The 6,726-nt window shown below is 51.4% G+C and overlaps 1 protein-coding gene across 1 annotated transcript in view; it reads right to left on the bottom strand.

Moving 5' to 3' along the window:
* Mgll (monoglyceride lipase) overlaps nt 1-6,726 on the bottom strand; it is a 43,299-nt gene that overhangs the window by 34,935 nt on the left and 1,638 nt on the right.

Below are 6,726 nucleotides of genomic sequence, written 5' to 3'. Positions count from 1 at the left end.
CTACAAAGTGAGTTCCAGGACAGCCAGAGCTACACAGAGAAACCCTGTCTCGAAAAACCACACACACAAAAAAAAAAATAGCAGCACTGCTGGACTGTGCACAGTAGGGCCAAAGTTCTCAGGGTTAGGGGTGGGGTGGGTAACAACAGGTGTTACATCAAAGCCTACGTCTTCCCTCCCGTGGCGAGTAGACGGAGAGAACCATGGCCACTTTCTTCACAAATGTCATGTGGTTGGCTGGCCACTCTGGGCTATGAGAGCCCACTCTCCATTTCTCCTACTGATTCACTCCAGATCCACTCCACTGANTGTTCCCAAATGACCTGGGGACCTGTAGGCTCAGAGCAGCCCAGCATTTCCTGAGCAGGGACTAAGTGCCCAGGAGACGTGTGCCCACTGGGCCCCTGAGTGGTGCAGGCTCTCCTGTCAAGTAGTGGGACTCTGTCGATCCTCCCCTCTCTCCATGTCTGTCACCATCAGGCGGGGACAGCCTCAGTCTTCTTCAACTCCACCGCTTCCGGGATGGCCTTCCTTGCCTCTCATGTCACGCCCAATGTCCCCAGCCAGCCAGCAGTGAAGACACAGATCTGTGGCTTCAACTCTGCCTGGCTTTCCATTTGGCACCTCTGCCCTGTCTTTCCTTCTAGAAGACAGACAAACGCTCCTGAGGACACTGGGTGAAAGGGCAAGGGCTGAGATCCAGCACTAACCAGCCTTTGGGGCAATGCCAACCATGGCTTCACAGGATCCCTCCTCTCCCTAGCCTTTGCTACATGGCAGCTCTACACACACACACACACACCCTCCCTGGAAGAGTGCCCATGGCCTCCCTCCCTCCACCTGCTCTATGCCTGGTGAGTGGATATGACCACACTAAGTGACCTGTGAGTAGGAGCCTGGGAGACACAGAGGAAAAGCAGAGAAGGCCGGGGCAAGCCTAAGCAGCCAGTGCCCATCATACAACTCATGTGCCAGAGCTGGGCCATCCTGATCCTCATGGAGGTGATGTCACCAGAAAGTATGGCAGAAGAGCCTATGTGAAGACACCCAGGCCAGTGTCAGCTAAGCAACTAAGGTGGAGTGATGACGCCTAGCCCCAGGTGGCATACGTTCAGAATTGGTACAGNGAAATGGAGACGTTGGCATAATCTGAAAGCAGATGCCCTGAACGCAGGACAAGCAAACTGGGAAGCAAGAAAGGGGCAAAGACCTGGCTTACAGCCTGCCTGGGGAGAAGCAGCAGCCAGGCTGACCTTCGAGAACAAAATGTCTACCAGTAAGAAGAGGTGGATATGGTGACGATGTGCAAGTTCTTCATCTCTGCATCTAGCTAGCTCCAGATGGCTGGGAGGGATCCTTATCCTGGATAGCCACATGCCCAGTGTGAGGCGGGTGTTATGGGGTGGCAGGAGGAAGAAGGACTGTGGCGTCTGAATTAGCTTCTAGCAAGTGGCTCCTTCCCCAGATAGATTTGCATAGGTGGGAGGAAGTGTTTCAGGTTGGTACTGGCACCACTCCAGACAGAGAGAGAAGGCAGAGGGAGGAGGAACCGAGGTGGTCGGGGAAAAGAGGCACAGAGGTCCCTCAGGAGAGCCCAACCCTGGNGAGCTGGAGAAGAGCTGTGATCGACTGGGCTCATGCTTATCACAGAGCCACCAGTGAGCATGGTTTGCAAACACCGCCCTCGCCAGCACATTGCCCATGCACCCCCCTCACAGCCCCGCCCTACACTGGTGGGGGTGGCACTGGGTCTCAGCCTGGCCTCGATGAGAGGCTAGAGATGGAGGAGAGGGAGGGCTTGTCTAACAAGGCCATGGCAGGGCTTGGGATCTGGAGTCTCAGCCATGCGGGTATCTACAAATACTGATAGCAACGGAAAGGCTCAACACTTGCCCAAACCTAAGGCTTAAAGCTAGACGCCAGCCAGCCATCAGGTGTTAGAGTGGTCACACACATGGAGGCTCCCTCCAATGGTGTCACAGTGGCNGCAGAGAACCAAGCGTGAAGGAACAACCTAGAGACCAAGTGCATGGNACAGGAGGAGACCATCATTCNGCTGGGTCTGGCTCAGCCCCATCCACTTAGCATCTTCTCCAGGCAGATGAAGAGAGGCACTTCTGCCTGGAGCCAGCAGGTCAGGGCAGCNCTGGGTAATCCTGTAATTACAGAGTACACTCCAGCCTCTGTCACAAGAAGCGCACAAGCACTGTAGGGGCGTCTCCATCACCAAATGAGCATTGTCCTCTGGACAGCGGCACTCCCACAGGGTGTGCTCGCCATTCCTGACTCTCTCTCTCTCCTGATTCAAAGTTGCACTTTGTAGGGACTGAGGGCCACTTGGTGAAAGGAACGAAAAGGTTGACTCCAGGGCAAGGAGCAACCATGGATGCCCAGTGCAGGAGAATATAGGACCTCTTGACCCCCAACTGTGGCCCTGCCCATCAGAGGGAACTTGCCAAGGAACTAGGAGCTGAAGTTGCCAGCGTCTGGAGTCTGAGTGGAGCAGCTTGTCACCTGGGGCGGTATGGGTGATGCTTTTTCCCACTTTCTCCAGAATAGACACAGATCTTTCATCAATATGCTACATTTGATGTGTGAATAATCTCGGTGAATTCCCTTTCCTTTTCTCTTTGCCCTATGAAGTAATCTATCCCAACCCCAAAATGTAAGAATTAAGAAAACAGTACCTGTAAGTGTTGCACACATAATATTAAATAAAAATCCACTCTATATCGCCAGCTCCGTTCTGGTAACATGGTTACCCCTCCCCCAATGGGAGCCACAAGCCCAGTTCTTCCTTGTTCCCTGCAGTTCNTTTGCCTGCCTCTGAACCACTCCCTATCTTCCCATCCATCCTCTCTGCCCTTCCTCTCTGTCCCCTGTCCTCTGTCTCGGAAACTCTCAACCCCACCTTACATTTTCTTTGTCCAATTACAGACTCTGGTCTTATATCACACCTGCCCTCACCTGCAGACCGACTGCAATCCACATGGTAAGGACAGAGTTGGCTATGAGTCATAAAAGTAATAACTTTTACTTTCCTGCTGTAATTGTCATCTTACTGACTCTGTCTGCTAACCTAGGCCTAGTCCTGGAAGCTTCTAGCTGCCANACAATTTAATCTAGGCCTAGAATGTTTTCAGCCTCTNGAACTTAACTGCTGAATAAGCTCACCCCTTCCTAGTTCTTTCTGAACTCTGACTGGCTGGTTCAACCTAGCTGTTCTGGCTCAAACTCCTCTCCAAGATGACTGAGTCAATCTGGCTTTTCTCAGTTTCTCCTGAACTGCTCTGTCTGGCCTCATACTAACTTTGGCGATCTGTTCTAAGCTTCTGGCTCCTCATTCTCTGGCTCGTTCTGTCTTCACTGGTGTCTAGCTGGTTCTCTTACTACAACTGTCTCTGTAGACCTGTCCCAGGAAAATTGCTTTCTCCTCTCTGCACTGCCCCTCAAGTAGCTTCCCTTCCCTCTCTCTTCTCACGGAGAGAATTGGGCGTATCCTAGTCTGTCAAATCTTTCTCTGATTCATCAATTTGTCTGCCACTCAATTAGACATCTCTTTCAAGCACCGCNGCTTCCTTCTACAAACTAACTTTACCTTCGCATTGTTTGGGATTAAAGGTGTGCACTAAGGGTGTGTTTGTATTCCAGCCAGAGGGATTAAAAGTGTGTGCTAAGGGTTGAATCACACCACAAATAGAAACGGTTTTTTTGTTTTGTTGTTTGTTTTCTTTTTAAATAGTGAATAACACAGTTTCAAGTTTCAACGTGTGATCAAATATCCTGCAACAATGATTGGTGGTGTGTCCAGGAGAGTAACTAATACAGACTTTGAAGAACCTAGGAAAACCCGGCAGGGACATTCACAGCACAGTGTCTATGTGTGGGTGGGTGTGAGTATGGGTGTATATGCACACGTGCACAAATGTGTAGGGGGCAGAGGTCCACCTCAGAAGCCCAGTGTGAATAGGGCCAGGCTGACTTCTGCCTGTCTCTGATTCCCCCACACTAGAAATACTGGTGTGCGGCCACTACACTGCTCCAAGTTTTTTACATAGGTTCTGAGACTCGAACCCAGTCCTCACCCACATTTGCACAGCAAACACGTTACTGAGTTGTCTCCCGAGCCTGCTAGATGCCGTATAACTTTGTATCTTTGGCAAAGCCGCAACAGTAGCCACCACAGTGTTCCCCTTTGGATTGTTGTAGATATTAAAGAGATCAGGTATGGACAGGGTCTAGTCCAGTCTCTGAACCTTNCTTGGTCCTTCACAAAAACTGAGATCCACAGTGTATAACACAACATTTTCATTTCTGTAAATATGTCTGGGTGAGTAAGACCTTCCTTGATGTGGCCAAAGGGGATAATGATTCATTGAACCCAAGACTCTAGATGGCCATATTAAAAAAGCATGTTTGCATGTTCACACTGTAACAAAAATGCTCTCCTCTTCCTCGGGGATTGGAGCATTTGCCATTTATAAAGATATAATCAGCTTTTGCTGTAACAACTATCCCAAGACAACTCTCTCCTTCCTCGGGGTCCCCTCGGAATTTTAACCAGCGTACAGAAGCAGGTTGGGCCAGTTTGCCAGCTTGTGGCCAGCAGACACCAATAACTTTGTTGCCTGGGCACCTGCAGATCCAGCCTTCCAGACAGTGAGGCCTCTCAGACAGAATGTCCCAGCAGGTGTTCTGGGGATGGGAGGATATCCCAGGGGATAGGAGGACAACAAGCAGACTAGAAAAGCAAGCTAACAAATGCCAAGTCACAAGGGCAGACACAGGCCNTGCGGGAGACGGGCCCCTGGACTCCAAGGGCAGGCGGCTGAGGCTCAGTGTAGCAAAGAAACAGGTGCACAGGCTATTCCTGTGGCCAGTGGGACAGGCATGGAGNTTCAGCCNCCTTGTTCTTTTCTTTTCTTCTCTTCTCTTTTCTTCTTTCCCCTCTTCNACCCTTTACAGGGAGGAGGCATGCTATGCAAGGGGCAGCCCAGATTNCAACGAGGAAAGGGAAAAAAGCTTTGGGGTCGGGGTGGGCTAGGCCCAACATGATTTGAGGTACTCTCTCTTCCTTACAGCAAGCGGGTGGTTCTATGTGAGCCATAGCATTTTGGGGTCACTTGGACCATGAAAGGCAGAAGTTTGCCAAGCAGCTGCTCCTGTGATTAGGATCTGGAGATGCCTGGCTACCAGCTGGCACAGTCCTCTGCCCTAAACCACATTGTCCTCCCACCACTCTGAGTGGTTATGATACTTTCTCCAGGACCATGACGACCTCTCCAAGGTNCATCAACTACAAGGATAAATCTGTCTCTAGTGGAGCATTCTGGGACAGTGCTGTCCCAGCTGGTCAGAGATGGTTGTGAAATGTTTCCAAGAGCGACACTATCAGAGGCAGGCTGTCCCCAGCTCCAAAGTGAGTTTACCAACTGAATTTGCTCCAGGAGGTGGTGGCGGGCCAGGTGGACAGCTACTTGAGTTATTTGTGCAAGCATGGCAGGACCCCCGGACCTGTCTATCCTCTCTTACAGCACACAGTATAGGAAGTGGCCAAGCCACAAATGCTAGTGGTTCTACTGCTTTCTCTCCTNCATGCCTCCTGCCCTGAGCCTACTTTTTTTTTTCCTGAATGCACTTCCCTGCCCCCAAATCCTTGCTCCTAGTAGCGGTCAACTCTCCAGCCCTGCTCCTACATCCATNGCATCCATCACAAGGCAGATGCTGACATCCGAAAGCCAGTTCAGCTGAAGCCAAGACGTTGGCTTGCTGTCTCTAACTAGAGCAAAGGCAAGTGAGCTGGGAGCTGCCTGCATGGCAACTTCTGTGGGGAGAAGATTGTGAAAACCACCCACAGCCTAGGCAAGGGCAGCCAACTTGGCCATTCCTGGCCCAGTCCACCACCTCCCTTCCCCCACTGAAGACTGCAGGCCCTCTGTGTTTTACTGTGAACTGGGGCACTGTCACTACTCCACCAACAAAGCCTGCAAAGGCTGAGGCTGGACATGAACAGTGGACTTTCAGTCCCTAGTCCCCTCCTGGAGTGACNGAACCGCTCACTATACAACAACTTGTTAGAAAGTATAAAGAGCGCTCAGNGCTGGTAGCAGTTAACTCTGGGAGAATTAATGATTAATGAGGACAGCAATGCTCCACGCACCACACACCTGCACACTTGCACACCCGGGCACACTCTCCTCCAAGAGCTGGCAGGAACACTTACCAACCAGCCTATGCACCACTGCCCACTTTGAAAACACACAACTTGGTGTAGCTGCACAGAAGCTAGGGCATTAAAGTCACTCCTTCTGCATTGTTAATAGGAATCCCTCCAGATTGCACCCACCTTGTTGAGAGAGCTACTCACCTGGGTAACCCCAGAGCCACGGTGGGAGCACAGTTCATACCTACCAGGACCCCTTGGGAGACAAGAGGCCCATGGAGCAGGTAAGCTTCCCCCAAAACAAGGAACAGGAAACAGTGACTAGTCACCAGGCCAAGGTTGCTACAGATAACTCTCTTCCCTGATTATCACAAACAAGCCGGGCTTTTCCTGCTTCACCCAAGAGGAACAGGGTGGTGGGGAGCAGCTGCNTGGCTGGGCACAGCCCCAGTCTGTCTCCAGCAGCAAGGCAGATCCTGGATGGGAAAGTCACTGAGCTGGCGAGAAACCAGAAGGAAACCCCAGGCCCCTCTCCTCCCAGCTAGCTGGGTGTCATCTCTGAA

The sequence above is a fragment of the Mus caroli genome, chromosome 6, assembly GCF_900094665.2.
Source record: "Mus caroli chromosome 6, CAROLI_EIJ_v1.1, whole genome shotgun sequence".
NCBI classification, from domain to species: domain Eukaryota; kingdom Metazoa; phylum Chordata; class Mammalia; order Rodentia; family Muridae; genus Mus; species Mus caroli.
Note: the sequence above shows the minus strand (reverse complement) of the source record. Positions and strands in the feature narration are given on the sequence as shown.